This window comes from Podarcis gaigeae (assembly GCF_964106915.1).
Source record: "Podarcis gaigeae genome assembly, chromosome: 8".
In the NCBI taxonomy this organism is placed as follows: Eukaryota; Metazoa; Chordata; class Lepidosauria; order Squamata; family Lacertidae; genus Podarcis; species Podarcis gaigeae.
The window spans coordinates 39,241,020-39,260,126 of NC_139684.1; the positions used below are offsets into that span (position 1 = coordinate 39,241,020).

Below are 19,107 nucleotides of genomic sequence, written 5' to 3' on the forward strand. Positions count from 1 at the left end.
CGGTTTTCAGTCAAATGACAGGATTCTTCCATGTTTACCTTTATCCTAAAGTGGGGCGAGGTGGGGGCGAGGTAGAGAGACAAGCAAACCATATTAATAACCCGTGATATAAAACTGCTTCCCATAATCTCCCTCTTTCTCCTTGAATATTTTCTCGTTCTTTTTTTTTCTTCCAAAAAGCTGAATTTATAATTTTATAGTTTTGGGTTGTTGTTGTTGTTAGCAACCTCAAAGGCAGGTTCTACCAACCTTCTAGTTTCTCTGAGAAGGGCTTAATTTGTGCCAAACCTCTCCAAAGTTGATATGCAGAACGCTCGGGGCAATTCTTCCAGAAACATGGGGTGAAATAATAGCAATGAAGAAAGGGGTCTCTGTCATGATAAAAGTCTGTAGTTTTATCAGGACAAGTTACTTGTTGTTTACTGTTGTAACAATTGCTTTCTCAAAATTTATCTTCTGTACCATGAAAAATAGATAAGTATTTTTTTTTAAGAAAGGGGTCTCTGAGTCTTGTGCAGAGTGTCTTCATAGAAAAACAGGAAGTTGCCTTTATCTAACTCAGTAGTGTCTACACACTGGCTGGCAGGGGCTCTCTAGAGTCTTTTCCAGCGCTACCTGGAGATGCCAAGGATTGAACCCAGGGACCTTCTGCATGCAAAGCAGACGCGCCGCAACTGAACTTCGGCTTCTTCGCCTCACCAGGTTGACTTTATCCTGTCTCTAAGATGAAGGAGACGGACTTCTCAGAACAAGTGGACACCTCTCTTAGAAATGAGTAGGGTTGCAACTGAACTAAAAGCATTTTTGACAGTGAATCATATACCTTTTAGTCGATTAATCGATAAAGTGAATGGCTAAGGCAATGTTTCCGAAGCATCCTTCTCTTTTTAGGTGATGCACATATCTGGCGTATCTGGCATATTCTCAAAAGAGGCATTGCCTCTTATGAGAGGAAGGTGGAAATGTCTCCATTTAGATAGGGCTTGCCACCATTAGTTCAGTATTTTTCTTTAAACGAACAAAAAAGTAATGCTCCAGTAATTGAGAACACGTTTTTAGGGGATTCTGCTTGGGACAACATTAGAGAACATACTATCTACTGCGGAAATGTTTAATCGATTAAACTAGCTGATTAATCGATTAAACATTGCAGCTATGGACGTTAAGGACTCATGTTATTTGCTGTTGTCTTAAGAAGAAATAGAAATTGGGAAATACACGTGGGGGAGACAAGGAGAGAGACCGAGAGAGAACCTAGGTACAGGTATATTATCCAGTTCTGAGAATCCTGAATGAAACAGACAAGAAACGTTTTCCAGCTGAAGCTTATTTTTCTTGCATTCTGGATATTCTTATGCAAAGGGAAAAATACCTCTACATGTTAGAGGTGAAATATTATCTGACAGATGGGGGTGCTGAGCCTTCTGAAAACTAATATCTCCGGTCTGGAGAGGCCCTCGCTGGCGAGGAGGAATTTAAACAACTCCCACCCACAACCTAGTTAAGCCCAAACATGTAAATTCACACAACCCTATTGCACTGACGCGTCGTTAAATCTATGAGACTTCACATTCGGGTGCTACACGCATTCTGCTGACAACACGCAGCAGTGGTTTCATTTACTTCAGAACCATCTTTTGCCACAAAATCAGGGCTTTCCCTTGAATTCGTAGTCACTCCACTATCACCCTTGGTTCTACAGTCACAATCATCACAAAGGCGGCTTAGAGCTCGCGCTTTCTCCGTAAACACCAAGGGAAGCTAAGAGGCAGACAGGCGGTTAAAAGACAACTTCCAAAGGTGGCAGATTCTGGTTAAATTACTTGCGTGTTCGCTTGTTTTAAGCTCAGCGGGACTGTTCTGGAGAAAAGGGAGTAAGGCAGACTGTGAGGACTCTCTGGTTCGGGGCACTTGCACGTTCCGGACAGAGCCTAGCACACGCTGGAACCAAAATAAATATGAATGAAGAGGAGGGCGGCGGCAGTATGTTGCGCTTAGGATTAAGTAGCGCGGGCAAAGAGGCGCGCTGGAGACGACAGACTTGGTGAAAAGCCCATTAAGATCTGCACCGATTAAGCGGTGAACGCTTGCAGATCCATTTCTGAATTTCCCCCCAGAAACAGAATCCGAAATGACAGGAAGGGCAAAACTAGCTTTTAAGAAAAGGGGGGAAATCCACTTCTGTTTCCCATTTCTCCCACCCCACCTCAGTTCCTCCCTCTTCCCCCCTAAAGCAAACGAGAAGAGCTTTGTCAGTGCTTAAAGGAGCCATTCCAAAACCAATTAGAACCCCTTCGTCTCGTTTGTATGTATTGTTAAGGCATCTGGGGAGAGCGCGCGTCAGATCTGCCGCCCAACCATTGAGAACGCTGAAAAGGAGACTCGGACGAGGTTGGAAAACAAATACACGAGGCCAGTTATGAAGCCCAAGCCGGAGAGCCTGGCGGCGGCGGCAGAAATAGAAGTTGGGGTGGGTGGGGGAAGTGTCGGAAGTCGGATTTCAGACAGCGGAACCGCGGGATTCCTGTCCTGAAACCCATCCCGGGGAATAATAGGCAAAATGCTAATTTCATTGATGCTTCTGCTGTGAAGAACGCCAGCAGTTACGCATAGAGCCTCTGCTGGCTTATTTACTTACGCGCAGCGCAGTTCTGTATAGAGCTACTCTGGAGTAAGCCCCCATGGATTACTTGATTCCCAAGTAAGTATGTGTAAGGGTCTTGCCTACTTTCTATCTTAAGAAAATAATGATAATATCCTGGCTTTCGTTACAATATCCGGGAGGTTTAAATGTATAATCCACAAATGTATAATCCCCTTTCGGGAAACGAGTTGAGAACAGAGGAAACGGCCTTCTTTCGAGCTGAATGACGGATCCTCCGCCTAGCACAGAGCACTGACTGGCAGCAGAGATTCAAAAGGGTGGGAGAGTTGAACCTAAGAATTTCTGAATAGAAAGCGTGTATTTCACCTCTAAGCTGTCTCTCCCACAGCTCCGTGATAGGAAAACGAGACACAATGGATAGAGAGCGCCCAGTTTCATCGTCTGCAGAATTTGGGAACAGCCACAAACACCGTTGAGCTTCTCAAGGGTCGCACAACAACGCACAGATCTCTCCTGCGTGGAGTTGCTTTCTTTCTGGTTGGTTTGCTGTTGTTTGCGGAGTTCAGCATAGCCCCAAAGCCTGCGCTTATTTCCATCCTCATAGACACGGCACATTTAATGCACCTCCAAAGCTCATTTAAAACACATTGCTCCCCCCCGGCAAATCATGGGAACTATAGTTTGATAAGGATGGTCATTGGGACTGTAGCTCTGGGAGGGGAAAACTATAGTTTCCAGGATTATTTTGGGGAAGTAATGTTCTTTAAATGTTCGTTGGGTGTATGGTAAGGATATTCCAAAGAGATAAATTCAAGCTTACGCGTTTACGGCTCTGGAAGAGAGTATACTCAGGATTATCTGTGTATCTGAAGAAGTGTGCATGCACACGAAAGCTCATACCAAGAAGTGACTTAGTTGGTCTTTAAGGTGCTACTGGAAGGAATTTTTTTTGTTTTGACTATGGCAGACCAACACGGCTACCTATCTGTAACTGGTACTCAGGATTACTTAGTGCACGTTAGTTACAAAGAAAAGAAGATTATTCCCTTGCTCGTGGTGGTTAAATTGTATATTTCCCTGTCTTTTATTCAGTGGGCACCTAGGGGTGAAGCGTGGTGTAGTGGCTAGAGTGCCGGACTAGGACCTGGGAGACCAGGGTTCAAATCCCCACTCAGTCATGAAGTTACCGTGATTTTGGGCCATTCATTCACTCTCAGTCTAACCTACCTCACAGCATAGGAGCCAACTCCTAGGCGCCGTGGGGTTAGGGGTCCTCCACAAAGTTGATGGGCATTCCCATTCAAATATTGTGTGTCATGTGATCGATTGATAATGCGGGGCGGGGCTTACCTGGCCCCCCCACAATTTTTTATTCAAGTTGGCAGGGTTGTTGGGAGGATAAAATGAGAAGGAGGAGAACTAGCCTCTCTCTCTCTCTCTCTCTCTCTCTCTCTCTCTCTCTCTCTCTCTCTCTCAGCACTGGCTCGTGTTAGGAAACGAGGGAGTAGCAATTATTCCACAGCGATGACCTCGCGGAATGTAGAGACTTCATTCACAGATGCTCCAGAATTGCCCTGGTTGAAGCCTGCGTGGCTTCTCCAGAGCAAGTGGATTCAAAACCGTCCAGCTTCACATTTAACACTCTTTGACTAAACAGCCCAGCAAAGCCCAAGGGGGGAGAGAGAGGTCGCCTATTCAAGAGCTGTCAGCAAGAGATTAAAAGCCCCAGGATGGCGTTGAACCCGAGGCTTGAGTCAAGTGGTGGAAGGAGGGGCGTGCGGGGAGGGGAGACTCTCAGCAATTCGGGCGGGGGTGGGAGGAGACTCAAGAGAAAGGGAGACAGAAAGGGGATCTTTACATCGGCCTTGAGCCTAACTCCAAAGTGCAGACGCACATCGCACATTTAAAGCGCATCCAATGCACCTCGAAACAACATTACTTCACCCTAGGGAATTATGGGAGCCATCGTTTGTTAAGGGGGGCTGGAAATTATAGCTCTGTGAGGGGGTAACTAAAGTTCAGGTGCTTTAAAGGTGCGCTGGATGTGCTTTAAAGGTATGGTGTGGAGACCTTCCTGTTCAAACAGGTCTTTGAAAACAAAGGTGCAGACGATGCTGATCCCTGGGCTGCTGTCAGGGCAAACAGTTTTTAAACTTCCGGCTCTAAATGTGTCCTGGTGTATTTTAATTATTGTTTTTAATTATTTTGTTTTGATGAGTTTGTCTTGTATACTGTTGCTTTGGAATGTTGTAAGCCGCCTTGAATGCCAGCTTGGGAGAAAGGCAGGCTATAATACATAAAATAAAAATAAATAAATGTTTCTTGATACACACTCCATGGTCACAGCAACACACATTACATATATCATATATATGCAGATTCATATGTGTCTATATCATCATAGCTCCACCCACCCCCAATAAAATAACACAGAAAGAGAGTACTGTATTAAATACACATAATCTAGTTGTGGAACTGTTCTCATGCGCACACACATACCATGAGGACAGACAAAAGACAATGCATCTGTACACAGTGCACGGTTAGTTTATGGAACTTCCTGCCGCAAGATGTGGCGATGTCCCATTTTTCCGTCGTCTTGAAAGCGGGATTAGACAGTGCAATGCCGAGGTAGGTGGGCCTCTGACCTGAAACAGCCGGTTGTGTTCTTGCACGTCACACGTCCTATTCTAGATGCATACAGGTCTTGTTTTTCCAGCCATCCAGTGATTAATAGATGACCAGAGGCCTTCTTGCCCTCTCTCCTAAAACATGAAGCTGGAAGGGTGGTGATGGCTGCCCAGTGAGACGCTTCTCTGCTCATGATCAGAGGACCTCTCGTCTCCATCATGTGAGCAAAACCCGGACATTAAAAGAGATTCGGGGGAGAAGCTCTTTGGGCCAAATGTAGTCTTGCTCAGTTCCATTGACTGAGGACTCTCACCTGTCCTCTCCGCCTCCACACCATCCTAAATATATGCACTAAGTATCTCACACTTTACATGTGAATTCTTGGGGAGCCCAGATTTTTTAGGGAAAGGGGGAAACTCTGCCAAAAGCCACTACGAGACCTAGAATTGTAGTGCAAACGTTGAGTGGCGATCCACAGTTCGGTTCCCTTCCTCTTTATAATCCCAAGCCTCCTTCCTTCCCAATTTGCCAATTTATATGCTGTTCGATTCCCAACTTCCTCTGTCCATCCATCGCTCCCTCCATCTATCTCTGTACTCCGCGCAATCACGAAGCCAAGCGGCGAAATGGTCTCTTTCTCTCTCTCTTCACTTGACTAGCTTGGTAGGTGGCCCTGTATATTTGGGTTAATGTCGTGTTTATGTTAATGAAAAAGGGGGGGATAAGATTACAAACAGACCACGGTATGCCCTGATTTCTGTCGCTGCTGGGTTCGTCTAAACTGTATATTTCCAGACTAATCAGTTTCGGAGAGCGAAAATGACTGTTGCCTCGAAGACCTCTCTCGCCGCCGCCCCGCACCCCCCCCCCACCAAAACCGACATTTTCAATTAAAAAAACAACCAAGGGAATATTGATTGTGTTTCCTCTGGAAATAGTGTATATCTAATCTGTTGCTATAAAGAGGACGAGACGCACAGGGATTTTTGGACTGTTTGATTTGTTGCTTTTTTCCTCTTTCAGAAGAGAGAGAAGGCAGAAGCGGCTTGAGGATCGCAGTAAGGATGCCTGGATGAGACCATTGAGCTGAATCACACACCCTTTTGCCCTTTACACTACAATTCGATGCACAATTTTGTATGAGTAGGTCCGGATTGTGCTATTAAAGACACACTCATGTCACTTGAGAAATTAAGCACGTGTCTGTCTCCCCCTAAAAACAGTGAGACCTGGATGTGTTTAACTTCGTCTATAGTTGGAAATGGCTCCTGATAGTTCTGTTAGACATTATTATTATTATTATTATTATTATTATTATTATTATTATTAACCATGATATTACACCCACTAAAATTAATGTACCTAACTTGGCCATGTCCATTAAACCCAATGGGTCTACTCTGAGTAGGACCAGGATCTGCTACCACTTATTAAGATAATTACTATTATTATTACTATTTCATCTCCAAGACTCCTCTCTATTCAAATTTTATATTGATCACGTTTCCCGCACGCCCCCATCCTTTCCACGCTGGCCCTTCAAATAAGCCGAAGCTGTCGATCATTTCAAGGCTTTCTTTTATCACTTAAAGAAAGTAGTGGCAACGTTTCCCTGAGGGGCGGGCGGGCTGTGGAGGACATTTATTGAAACCAGGATCCGGGGAAAGTCTTGGGGCACAAGCAACGGGGGTTTCTCCTGCCTCCCCCCACGCTAAGATGCGACTGGTTTTGGGGTGATCATTGGTGAGAACGCAAACATCTGAAACAATCCCGCGTCCGTATAGGGTACCGCTTCCAAATACAGTTGTATCCGTTTTCCCTAAGCCTCTTTAGGTGTGCATCTTTAGGTACCAAAAATAGCACTGCGTTCTGTATTGTACAGCTTGGATTCTTGAACGAGTGAGAGGTGTATCAGTGTCTTTTGAGTGATTAAGGGGGGAAATGGGTAGGACCTCCCCCCCGCACATTGTAAATCCCCATTTACAAAGCCACGACAACCACAAACGTTATTAAAGCAATTAAAAGATTTATGGCTGTGAATGAGAGAACATATGTAAAATCCAATGCTTTCTGCGCAGAGTAGACCCATAGAAAATAATGGGCAAGCCTAACTTAGGTCCACTCATTTCAACGGCTCTGCTCTGAATAGAAATTTGTTGAATACAACAGTTAGAGCGTTCTAAGGTAACATAGAAATATAATATTGGTTGATTCGTTTTCAGTGGGTTTTTATACACTTTAAAAAAGTATTTCAAAGAGAAAGACCCTTTTAGGACAGAGAGGGGAGGGTATGACTATTTTTAATATAGGATCAGTACTGGCATAGAAACAAAGCAATTAGTATTTACCAGAAAGCCACCTATACATCCCTGTTCCTTTTTTCATTCTTTTTTCTTGTTAAAAAATATTGACTTTAAAATATATTCCCCTGGAAAAGTCTTACCCATTTCATTTCAAAGTAATTTTATAAACAGCAAACGAATTGTTATTGCGTAACAATATATTCATTTTCAATCCATTATGATGTATAAACAATCATTTGGTATGAGTCACAGATCAGGCATGGGAAGAAACTCAGTAATAGGCGCGGGGGGGGGGGGCCACATACATGATCTCAGTCTTCCTTACAACCCCCCTGTAAGGTAGGTCAGTATTATTATGTCCATGTTGAAGAGGAAGCGCTGAGAGCGTGGCTGAGGCTGCAATCCTATGCTCTCTTTTCTAAGAATAATCTCCACTGAATTCTAGCAAGAACTAGGTTATTAGTGAGGTCTGAGGTGAGGCTTGATTTGCCCAAGAAGTAGAAAGACGCCCGAATTCCTTCCCAAAGAAGACACGGAGCTCTTATTTGGTGTATTCAATGGGGCTCACTTTCTAGAACACCTGCAATCCTATTCTTATTTACCGGAGAGTAGATTTTACTTCTGAGCAGACATGTACAGGGTTGCAACTGTTCACTGTATTTAGGATTACAGCATTACAGAGTAATCCTGCCAATGCCTAAATCCCATTCAGTTAAATAGGATTTGCTCCCCGGTAAGTGGGTAAAAGGGTTACTGTTTTTCACAGTAAATTGGATTTCAAGAAAAACGGTGGGCTTCTGTATCTTCTTTTTTTTAAAAAAAACACAACTATTTTAAATAAAAACATTTTATAACCTAGGCGCAGTGTACTGCGATTCTCTCATACCCTTCCGCATTCCAGATGTAGGGATATCAATTTAAATAAATAAGCAATTCTAATCCTGGAGAAGAATGAAAAGTATTTTGTTTCGCTTTAGCATAAGTGAAACGGTGGGGAGAGATATGGATAATAAAAAAAAGAATGAGCGGACTTAAAGCTTGCGGGTTCTACTTTGGGTCGGAGCCAATATTAGTTTACTCGGAGTAGACCCCTTGAGATTAATAGACTAATTTAAGTCCATTCACTGGATTTGGAATTAAGTGCCAAATAGTGGTTTAGAAAGAAGAGCGGAAATACAGTTAGAACGAAAGAACCGGGACACCTCTGAGTCAGCGAAGAGACTTGTGGGATCTTAAAGATTCTACATTTTATTATGGCTTAGGTAGACTTAAGTCAATTTCAATAGAGGAAAGACCACCTCTGAATTTGTGTCCAGAACCAGACTCAAGCCCACAGACCTCCCCCCCCCCAATCCATTCCTCGTTCCCCCTCTCCAGCTTTCTTCGTTTCAGCAGATACATTTGAGGTGGGGGGGAGTTGCTGTGGTTAAACAACTGGGAGTCCAAAATCCTTGGTGATCTCCTGCAAATAGCACAGATAGCACAAGTAGTTCCCTCTCTACCTTCTTCTGCTCCTGCCCTTGTTCCTATGGAAGAAGACTAACGCAATATCCTCCTGCGGGGATTGCGCGGGTTGGGCTGCGCTCTTCAACGGAAATTGCGCAGGAAAACGACGCGCTGGATCGTGCCTTGAACGCTGTTCCTCGAAGCAGCCTTTTACACCCTCCGACTGCAGAACCGGGAAGGTATTTCTCTTTAGAGAGGGGGGGGGCTTTGGAAGTCCCATTGCAGTGAATCGGAAACTGCTGCGCCAGAACGCAGCTCCATAGAGGAAGCTACTGTCGGGATCGTGCCCATACTAGAGTCTCCCAGATCGCTTTGCATTTGCATCCCTTAATTCTCGATAACAGGAGTTTTATTTAGAGCACAACACCGTTTTTTGGGTGCTTCCAAGGTGTCCCTAGTGCCCAGTGAAATTATTTTAATTTCAAGAAAGGGGTGGCGAGATGTTGAGTCAACATTCGGGGTTTTGAGGCAAACCAGTCAAGTTCTCGCTTTGTCCCATCTAGAATCATCATCATCATCATCATCATCACCACCACCATCATCTTTCCTGCCCTGCACCATAAGGTCCCCTGGCGGGTTACAACGATGTAAAATACAGAATTGAAATCAGTTTAAACAAATTACAGCCGAGAGATTAGGATGGGTCCTAAATAGATGTTTCAGATGTTTCCCTAAAGTAAAACAAACAAACAAACAAACAAATTAGCTAGTGTAGCTAGTGAAAAGAAAAACCCTGGCACTCCTCAATTATGTGCCCCCTGGTTAATTTAGAGCTCTCTATGGAGTGTTGTGTGTGTGGCATCCATCAGTACAGAACATCTTGTAAGAAATATGTTCAGGAAAGATAGGTGCAATTAACACCCACCCACCCACACCCAATAAAATTCATTACATGAAATCCCAATCTCTGAACAGTAAAAGATTCCAGTGGTGCCAAGGGTGTTGCCAAGAGGTTTGGTTTCCTGGGAATGAAGGTAGGAGGAGACTGTGGTGTCTTTAGGGTGTATGGTTTCATTTGCACAGGATGGAGGGACTCACAGAATTAACACTCCAATAGATCTTTCTTCTCCACTAGTCGCATCTTTGGATCCAGCACAGAGCAAATATATGTCTCTCTGAGGTGCAAATGGTGAGTGTGTTTGGGGTGGGGGTGGGGCATGGGCGTAGCCAGGATTGATGTTGGGGGGGGGCAGGATCAATGTTAGGGAGGGCAGAACTGAGCTATCTGCAATGCAATTGGTCAGTTAGTTAAATTTATTTATTTATTTATTTACTTGATTTAGGGGGGCAGCTGCCCTCTGCCCCTCCTTGGCTATGGCCATGGGGTGGGGGCTACTTTCTACCTTTAAGAAATGGCATGCTCTTGTTACAAAAGAGGATTATACAGAATCGAGGAGGAGAGGTCTTCTAATGCCTAGTCAGCCATGCTAATCAAAGATGTGTCATTTACTTGAAGGTGCCGGAGGAGGAGGTGTAGCAGTGGGAAAGACCCACTGACAACATGACCTGCAACTAATGGCAAAAGCAGAATTAGTTGGCTCTGCCTGTCATTGTCTCTAGCTCCAGTTTCTGCCGGTCTCCCTGTCTTCTGCCATCTCAGTCCTAAGGGGCACCAGCCACCATTAAGGCCACACACACATGTCTTCACCCCTAAAAACTCAAAGGATGCTCTGGTCTCCAGAGATGAAAGCGACATGGCACGACCCATCAGCTGACAACCGTGGCCCACACAGCCTTGCTGAGCTGATTCATCTCACCATTTGTCTGTCAGCACTTGGCTAATCCTTAAATAGCCTTCAGCAGGTGCTTCATGCTTCCGCCACCTCCTCCTGCCTCCCTCCTCTCCCCCACTTCTTTGCTCCCCTCTGCTTTTATCTGCTCTTTTAGATGGTGGTGACATTTTCTCCAGTTTGTCCAATTCCTGCCTGTTTTCCCTGGGGTGGTGGGTGAGGGTGGAGGGGCAGCCAAGATATTGTTTAATCCAGATTGATCTGAGTTCATAAAACCAGAGCCAGAAGGGACTTTCCAAGGTCATCTAATACAACCCGCTGCTTTAGTTTAGTCTTACATGGTCTACATTTCTTGGTTTTGTCTCACTACAGAAGAGAGGCTGCTTCTGGAAATCTCAAGGGGCATGTATTTCCACCTGCCTTCCCCACCCGGTTGCCTGAGATCCTTATAAGGAGGAGAGCTGTATTTGGGGCAATGATTGCTACAGGGGAAAGATGGCTGGAACCATCAAGGGCAGGCTGTAGAATGGCAGAAGAGGTGGGGTGGTGGAGTTTGCAGTCAACACACTGCTTATCTTTGGAGTAGCAATGATTCATGCATAGGAAAGGAACCCCTTCCAAACTACTCAGATTGGGTATTGAACTGTGAGGTTATGTGGGGCTTGAAGGACAGCCAATCTTAACCTCCCCAGGTGAGGGATGGGGAAGGGATTGAGGAAGGAGACCCAGGTGAAAACCGGGACTCCCATACAGCAAGTTAATTTGGTGGGCATATGTGGAATGTCCTTTGGGAATAGTGACTCCAACAATTTTGGATGCCAGCACTTTATTTCCATTGTGGATATTATTCTCGCAATTACGGTAGAATCATAGAATTGTAGAGCTGGAAGGGACCAAAGGAGTCATCTAGTCCAACCCCTTGCAATGCAAGAATCATTTGAACCCATGACCCTGAAATTAGGAGCCTCATGCTCTGTTTAGCTTTATGTTAGCTTATTTATGTTGCTCTTGTATGGATTTATATTCTATATTTATTTCCATTATGATTATTTCTAATTGTTCTTCCTTTTTTAAACTTGCTATATTTATTTGTTGTTGTTTATCTGGTATGTTGTGAGCCACTTTGAGCACTATTGTAGCAGCATACAAATAAATAAATGGATAATGATGAATGCGACTTTTTAAAAGCAAAATGGGAATAATCGCAGCCCCAGGATGTGTGCTGAACCTACAAACATAAGGGTAAATGCTCAAGGTGCCTGAACAGTTACAACTAATCTGTGTTAGGCAACCTTGAGTTTGCACTCTTGCTTAGCAACATAAGGAAGGAATGTCTTTGGTGGGTCAGGCTGAGGTTGGGATAGGTCAGCACCCTTCAGTAGATTCCCAGAAACCAGCAAGCCTACAGGAAGATCAGTGATAGCCCTTCTCTCCACACCTGAATTTGTCTGTCTAGGGCACATGTTAGTGGTGGGCAGGGATGGAAGCAAAAGTGGGAGGAGCAAGAAATGAAAACTTTATCTTTGTGCAACAGGATTGTTTCTACATGCATCCACACATTGCTCCCAGCCTCCATCCAGCCAAGCAAGAGGCACAGTCAGAGTTCAAGGACAGATTCCAGCCAGGCAAAAAACACTTGGAGTGCGATGCAGGGTCAGTGAGGGCCTGGGGAGAGTTCTGAGGGTCAGCTAGAGAGGCCTGGAGGGCCACACACACACATCTCTAGCCAAGGAAGGAAGAGGCATTCTTACTGTTCAGTGACACATTCCAGACAGGCAGAAACACTCAAGGAGGGTGCAGAGCAGGGCTGGTGAAGGGTGTGGCCTTGGAAGAAGGGTGTGTGGCCTGATCAGATAGTTGAGGGTCAAACAGAGAGGTCTGGGAGTCTATTTAGCCCCTGGTATGTGTCCCTCAGCTGTGTACTAGAGAGCAATGTGAATTTATACTTTAAAATGAGTAAAGACTGATCTTCTCAGATACATTTCAGGAACAGTAAGTAGCCCTTTCTAATCAGAGCTCATAATGTTACCCTTTATGCTTTCCAAGAATATAAGATATATAAGCAGAGAGAGAATTGATATTTATTTGCATTTAGACTGCGATGCACACTTTCCTGGACATAAATCCCATTGAACTCAATCACACTTATTTCTGAGAAGACATGCATTGGGCTGCAATATTTGTATTGCAATCTTAAAACAATTACACAAACATGAAAACCAAACTCATAAAATGCAAGTTTCCTTTAAGCATATAAATATCACATACCTCTCTTTTACAAACATCAATAAACATGTCACAGTTTTGATCAAAGATATCTCCGCTTTCTCCCTTTCCTCCTTTGTAGTTCATTATTTTTGGACCATTATTGTATATTCCCAAAATGAATTTGGCCATTCATTATTTGGTCATATTTTATTGTCTTTCCAATATCTGGAGCTTTCTTATTTATGCCTAGGAAACCACTTTTATTAATATTTAATTTTTATTTGGGTGTGTGTGTGTGGGTGCAAATCAGGCTATGACACATCACAATAATTTAGAAGTTGGCTCACACACATTTAAAATAAATCTAAAATATACTAGAATCTGAGAGAGAAAATTCATTCAGAAATGTGAAAAGTATGATTAAGGTTGACCTTCTGGGCAAGTGAGTCTGAGGATTCTAGTGGTAGATGCTAACATTCTATATATAATTAATTTCCAAATTCTGTGCCAGGGCCATCCAGTGTGCATGATAAATGAAATTTAGAAATAATAATCGAAGGCTCCTATGTGCCCAAAGCACTTGACCTCAGAGGAAGTCATCCATTAGGTCTCTGAATGACTCTTTGCTCTTGACTTGATTCCTTATATCTAGAAGAATGACAAATATAGAAACACAAGATAAGCGTATTTCAGCAGGTGAGGTGAGGAGGGGAAACCAGTGAGCCACAGGCCAGATCCTCATCCAGCCTGCAACTTCCCCTTCTGCCCTTTCCTCCAACATATCATTAAGTCTAAACAAAAAAACAAAACCCCACCCCACCTTCTGTTACATATTTCAAAACAAAGTCTCTTCAGGTATATGAGTGATTGCAACCCATATTTTGAGCATTGTACCTTAAAGATGGACTCTCCTCTGAAAGGCATCCACACCACAGTCAAGACCCAACTTTGGAGATCCATGCAACAAAAGCAATAAAGGCTTTCGGCATTGACTGTCTTAGTAAGCCCTGAAACAGAAAAAAAAAGTTCTCTCTACCTAAACATTGAACCCCAGGAACCACACGATAAACCTTAAGCAGTTTCATCCTGCAATTAAAGCCAGGGTCAAATATTTCTCTGGCTACGCTATCAGCGAGTCCTCCATTACAGTTCTTTATTTAGCCATAAAGTACCAGTTGTATTGAGTGGAAGATTAAAATTATTGTGTTGTGAGGACCGATCTTTCAAGCACTGTTATTTCATGCTGTAACGTTTGGCGCAGTTTTTAACAAAATCGGCCAAGCAAGCGTGTTAACTCTTCAGGCTGAATCATAAACTTCGTTTTCTTCTTGCTGTCACAAAGCCTTAAAACCAAGAGCAGCATATTGAAATCACTTTATTGGTCTTCCAAAATTCTAAAAGGGAAAAAGAAGAGATTGTCAAAAGTAACCTTCTGAGTCAGAGAAGAGACTCTACTCTGTGAGTCTACCTGGGAAGGGAATTCCAGAGGTATCAAAGTGGCCTTTTACCACCTCTGTATAATAGAGGGACAGGGAGCAGAATCTTTCCAGCAGATCTTAAGACACGCAGACAAATATATGGGAAAAGACAGTCCTTTAGATTGTAAATTCCTTGATGACAGAGACCTATTTCTGTTATGTTACTTTGTGCAGACACATATATAGTATTTTATAGATACTGTACTATATTATATTATCATCACCATCAACAACAGCATTTTAGATTAGAATTTTCAGGGACTAGAACAAAGAGTAAAGCTAGGTTTGCAATTGTTCATTTTTGTGTCAGAATGGTCTCTGGTCAAGCAGATTTTTCAGATTATAAAAAGGCAGCCAAACATTGAAAAACTCTCATAACAGTAGAATCCAATGGGATCATCCAGTGAAGGTTCAGATTAAGGACAGACAAAAGGAAGTTGTTCAAACACTGCATAGGCAACCTATGGCTTTTACTCCCACAAGAAGCAGGGATGACCACCAACTTGGATGTCTAAGAGGATAAGACAAATTCTTGGAGGATAAAGCCATCAGTGGCTCGTAGTCACAATGGTTATGTTCTCCCTCCACTGTCGGAGTCAGTATGCCTCTGGATAATGCTAGTTACTAGGAATTATGCACATTTTACCCTAGAATGTGCATTTTTAAAAGACATGTCTTAGATGGAGAACTGCATTGCAAACTTCAGAGAAGAAAAAATTTGAAATGATGGGTGTGTTTCAGGAAGTGGAAATTAGGTAGGTTCACTTTTCAATGTGAACTTAAAAATTTCTCCCACATGTTTGTTTTTGGCGATTGCTGGTTATGATTTTAGAGTCAAAGCAAAATAAAATTAATGCATTGTTGCAAGGAAAATTGCAGGAACAAACACCCTCCCATTCTACCGCAACTCAGTTAACTGGACACCCCTATTTAGCAAGAGGAGACTAAATAATGCTCATAAATACATTCTCTACATTGTGGATCACTGTCGTTTAATTGAGCAAATCCTACTCTATTCATTTACATTGCTTTCAGTTTCATGGTTCATTAGCTATTTGAAGACTGACAGCATGCAGGATGTCATGTTGCTCTCAAGTATTGTTTCAACGTCATCACTAGAGGAATTGTCAATATTTATGATTACACATATTGTTAGTTGTAACAATTATGCAAAAAGTTGGTAAGTTTTTCAATGGTGCAACTTTTTTTAAAGCATCAGTATTTCCCCTCCAAAGTTTAACAACAAAAAACAACAGAATGAAAAGGTGTATCACTTTAAGGAGAACAAATACTTAGTTTTGAAAAGCAAATGTATTGTGTGCAAGCAACCTTAGATGGCCTTGCTAGTGGGCATCTCCACATCTTGTGGCAATGGATCCCTTACAGCAATGATACAGTTACAGACAGGTAGCCGTGTTGGTCTGCCATAGTCAAAACAAAAAAAAATTCCTTCCAGTAGCACCTTAAAGACCAACTAAGTCAGTTCTTGGTATGAGCTTTCGTGTGCATGCACACTTCTTGTGTGCATGCACACGAAAGCTCATACCAAGAACTGACTTAGTTGGTCTTTAAGGTGCTACTGGAAGGAATTTTTTTTTTGTTTTAGAAATGATACATTGTGTGCAACTGTGTTGGCTTTTGTATGTCCTGAATTTGCTGCCAAGTGGTTTTGTGGGATGATTACAAGAGGAGCAGAACTGGTTCCCTCATTCCAGCTCCTTTGCACCATGCAAAATGTTAGAAATCCCCTAACATTTTCTCCTGAACATTCTGGTTGCCCTTTTCAGTATAATATATACTACACTGTGTAGCATCAAATGACAGTTTACAGTTTGGATTGTTATAATCACACTATACACCACATCTTCCTTCCTATTCCAGAATAATGGCAGCTTTAGTACTTTATATGCCACTTGTTTCTAGTTCTCATGTTGAAGATAGACAGGTGACCATTTCTTCTACATTCACAAAATTCAGACTGGATCTTGATTAGATTTCTAGTGTACAGAGGCCACAAGAAGTTTTCATTTCTCACAGCCTCAGCATCTTCCTAACAGATCTAGATTCCATCCCTAAGTCTGTGTCTGACTGTCCTCCCAAATGATCTATGCACCCCATTATTCTGTTGTTCCTTTCATCCCACTCTCTGGGAAATGCCAAATACTGTAAAGTGAGGGGGGGGATTCTACCACTATTCACTGTATACAGCAAATAAATGGAAACAAAGCCCACATACATTGCACAATTTATTCTAGTCAAATAACTGCTGTTGTTTGATTACAGAATCTGTTGTGGGACCTTCAGTGCAGAATTCTGCATGCATGCATGCTTATATTAGCTATGTATTCATTGTCAATTTATAATAACATCTAAGCACTTGTTCTTTTAACAATCCCGAAAGCCCAAATTTTCATAAGCTAGGGCTCACCAACCTGGCACCCATAGGTGCAGTGTCCCTCTTGAGGTCTTCTCTTGGTGCCCATAAAAGCCTCCTGACTACCACCTTTGTCAAGTGGTGAGAGTCATTGCCATCTTTTTTCTTGGAAAGTACATAGAGCCAAAGGAAGAAGTTGGAAGAGCGAGGTTCATTCCCATTTCCACTTCCAGCTTTATGTGCTTTTCAAGGGTCAGATTAATTCTATTGGATCCAACTTAGAGCACTTGGCAAAGCAATATATGTGTGTTTCTCTCTCTCTCTCTCTCTCTCTCTCTCTCTCTCTCTCTCTCTCTCTCTCTGGGCAGATCTGGGGGAGAGGAAAAATTGACCAGAGGGGATGGCATTCACATAACTTCCACAAAAATCCAAATATGCCCACTGGCCTAAAAAGGTTGGCACTCTCTATATAAGCCATTGGTCAGTCCCAGATTCTGCCTCTACAGGCCTGACAATGTTCTCACTTCCCCTGTGTACACTTATCCAGCAGAGGTCAATCTGGTTTGAATTTGGTCTAAGCTGTCCATGTTACCAAGAAAATTCATATAATATAGTCTGTGGCCAGCTTGCTCTTTGATAATTTCTTCTTTCTCCTTTGTTTATCTCAAGTAACCAAGCTTTGTTCTAAGTAGGCCTCAAACCAAAAGGGAAAAGGAGGGGATGGGGGGGGGGGAGAGAGAGAGAGAGAGAGAGAGAGAGAGAGAGAGAGAGAGAGAGAGAGAGAGAGAGAGAGAAGGAAGGAACAAGAAAAAGAAAAAGCTTTCTACTCTGATCTCTTCCTGACTTGTTGCAGATGTAATGAAATAAATCTTCTGGAAGAACAAACCTTCCCTTCCTCTCTCCCTGTTGCAAACCCGGGGAAAGAAAAATAAATTAAAGTCTCAGCTCACCAAGTCCTGGATGATCAATCCCATGTCCTCTTCTACAATCTTCCATTCACATGAAATGGCGTCAATGAGTCCTTTAGCAAGATGAGGCACAAACAGGGCTGGTCCTACCATTAGCATCTTGAGGAAACTGCCTCAGGTGGCAGATGTTCAGTGTGTGTTTTAAGTGCTGTATGTATGTCCCTTGGCCCATCAAGCTTGCATGCTGCCCTCAAGTGTGGTAGAGAATGCTGTCCCACAGCTAAGATCTCACAGCTTAGTTGAACTAAGATCTAACTACCAGTCTGGTTGACTTCAGCAGACACAGAAGGAAGGGTTTCATCTTTTTCTATGCTTCAGTCCAGGGCTGGCCCTGGGCACAAGCCCACCTGGAACTCCTCTTGCAATATCAACCCCATCTGGTTCCACAACAGCAGGTGTGAGAAACCTTTGGATCTCAAGATGTTGCTGAACTACAATTCCCATCAGCCCCAGCAAGCATGGCCAGTGGCCAGGGATGATGGAAGTTGTAGTTCAGCAACATCTGGAGGACCAAAGGTCCTCCACATCTGCACAAGAGGAGCAGAATAATTGCTCTCCCATACACAGCACCAATCATGCAGAAGTTGTCAGAAGTAGAAGTTGGTGGGATGGGGTGGGATGCCATGGCTCACCTGACCTCTGGCCAGTTGCACTGCTGCTTACTCAGAAAGGCAGCAGGGAGTGGAAGGCAAGGTAAGCACATTGCAAATGCATCACTGCGGAAACCTCCCTGCTCCAACATTTACCCCTCCCACTTTTACTCCAGGTAAGCAACAATAACAACCAGTGGTGCTGTCCACTGTTGTTTCCCAGTGGTGTAGTGGAGGGGGAACATAGCAAAGTCTGGAACTTTTTTCAGAGCAAGATCAATGATGTCATATTCCAGAGCACCAGGGTGATTGACGCAAGTTCCTTGCTGTGGCAGGTGAGTGAGATGATAACGGAGCTTTCAAGTTGTTTTGTGACAGTCTAGCACAGAAGATGCAAGAGTACCATGATTTAGCATAACCAAAGAAGTCTGTGCCATAGAACTAATGGCACCCCCTCACCCATCTGCTATGCAGGAGAACAATAGCCAGAGTTGTTGTGTTAGTTGAGCTGGAAGCTGGAGACACAGAGAGGTGTTTGCTCTGTGCTGGACTTTGGGGATTCCCTGTAAACCTAAAGGGGAAGCAAGAACGGCTGTGGTGTTATTGCTGTGAGCTGCTCCATCCTATGCTCCTGTTGTATACATACAAATAAATAAAATATCCTAAAGACGGCACATCCTCCGCTGACCTTCATTCAAAGGAAACCAAACCCTG

The 19,107-nt window shown here is 43.3% G+C and overlaps 1 long non-coding RNA gene across 2 annotated transcripts in view; it reads left to right on the top strand.

Annotated features, from left to right (window-relative positions):
• LOC310850991 overlaps positions 1-19,107 on the top strand; it is a 241,424-nt gene that overhangs the window by 20,517 nt on the left and 201,800 nt on the right. The window contains exons 2-3 of one of the 2 annotated variants that reach the window (XR_014567520.1): positions 6,260-6,458; positions 11,148-11,318. This is a non-coding gene — a long non-coding RNA (uncharacterized lncRNA). Of the gene's footprint in view, positions 1-6,259; positions 6,459-11,147; positions 11,910-19,107 lie in introns of those variants that run through there. The other variant, XR_014567521.1, reaches the window with a different exon arrangement.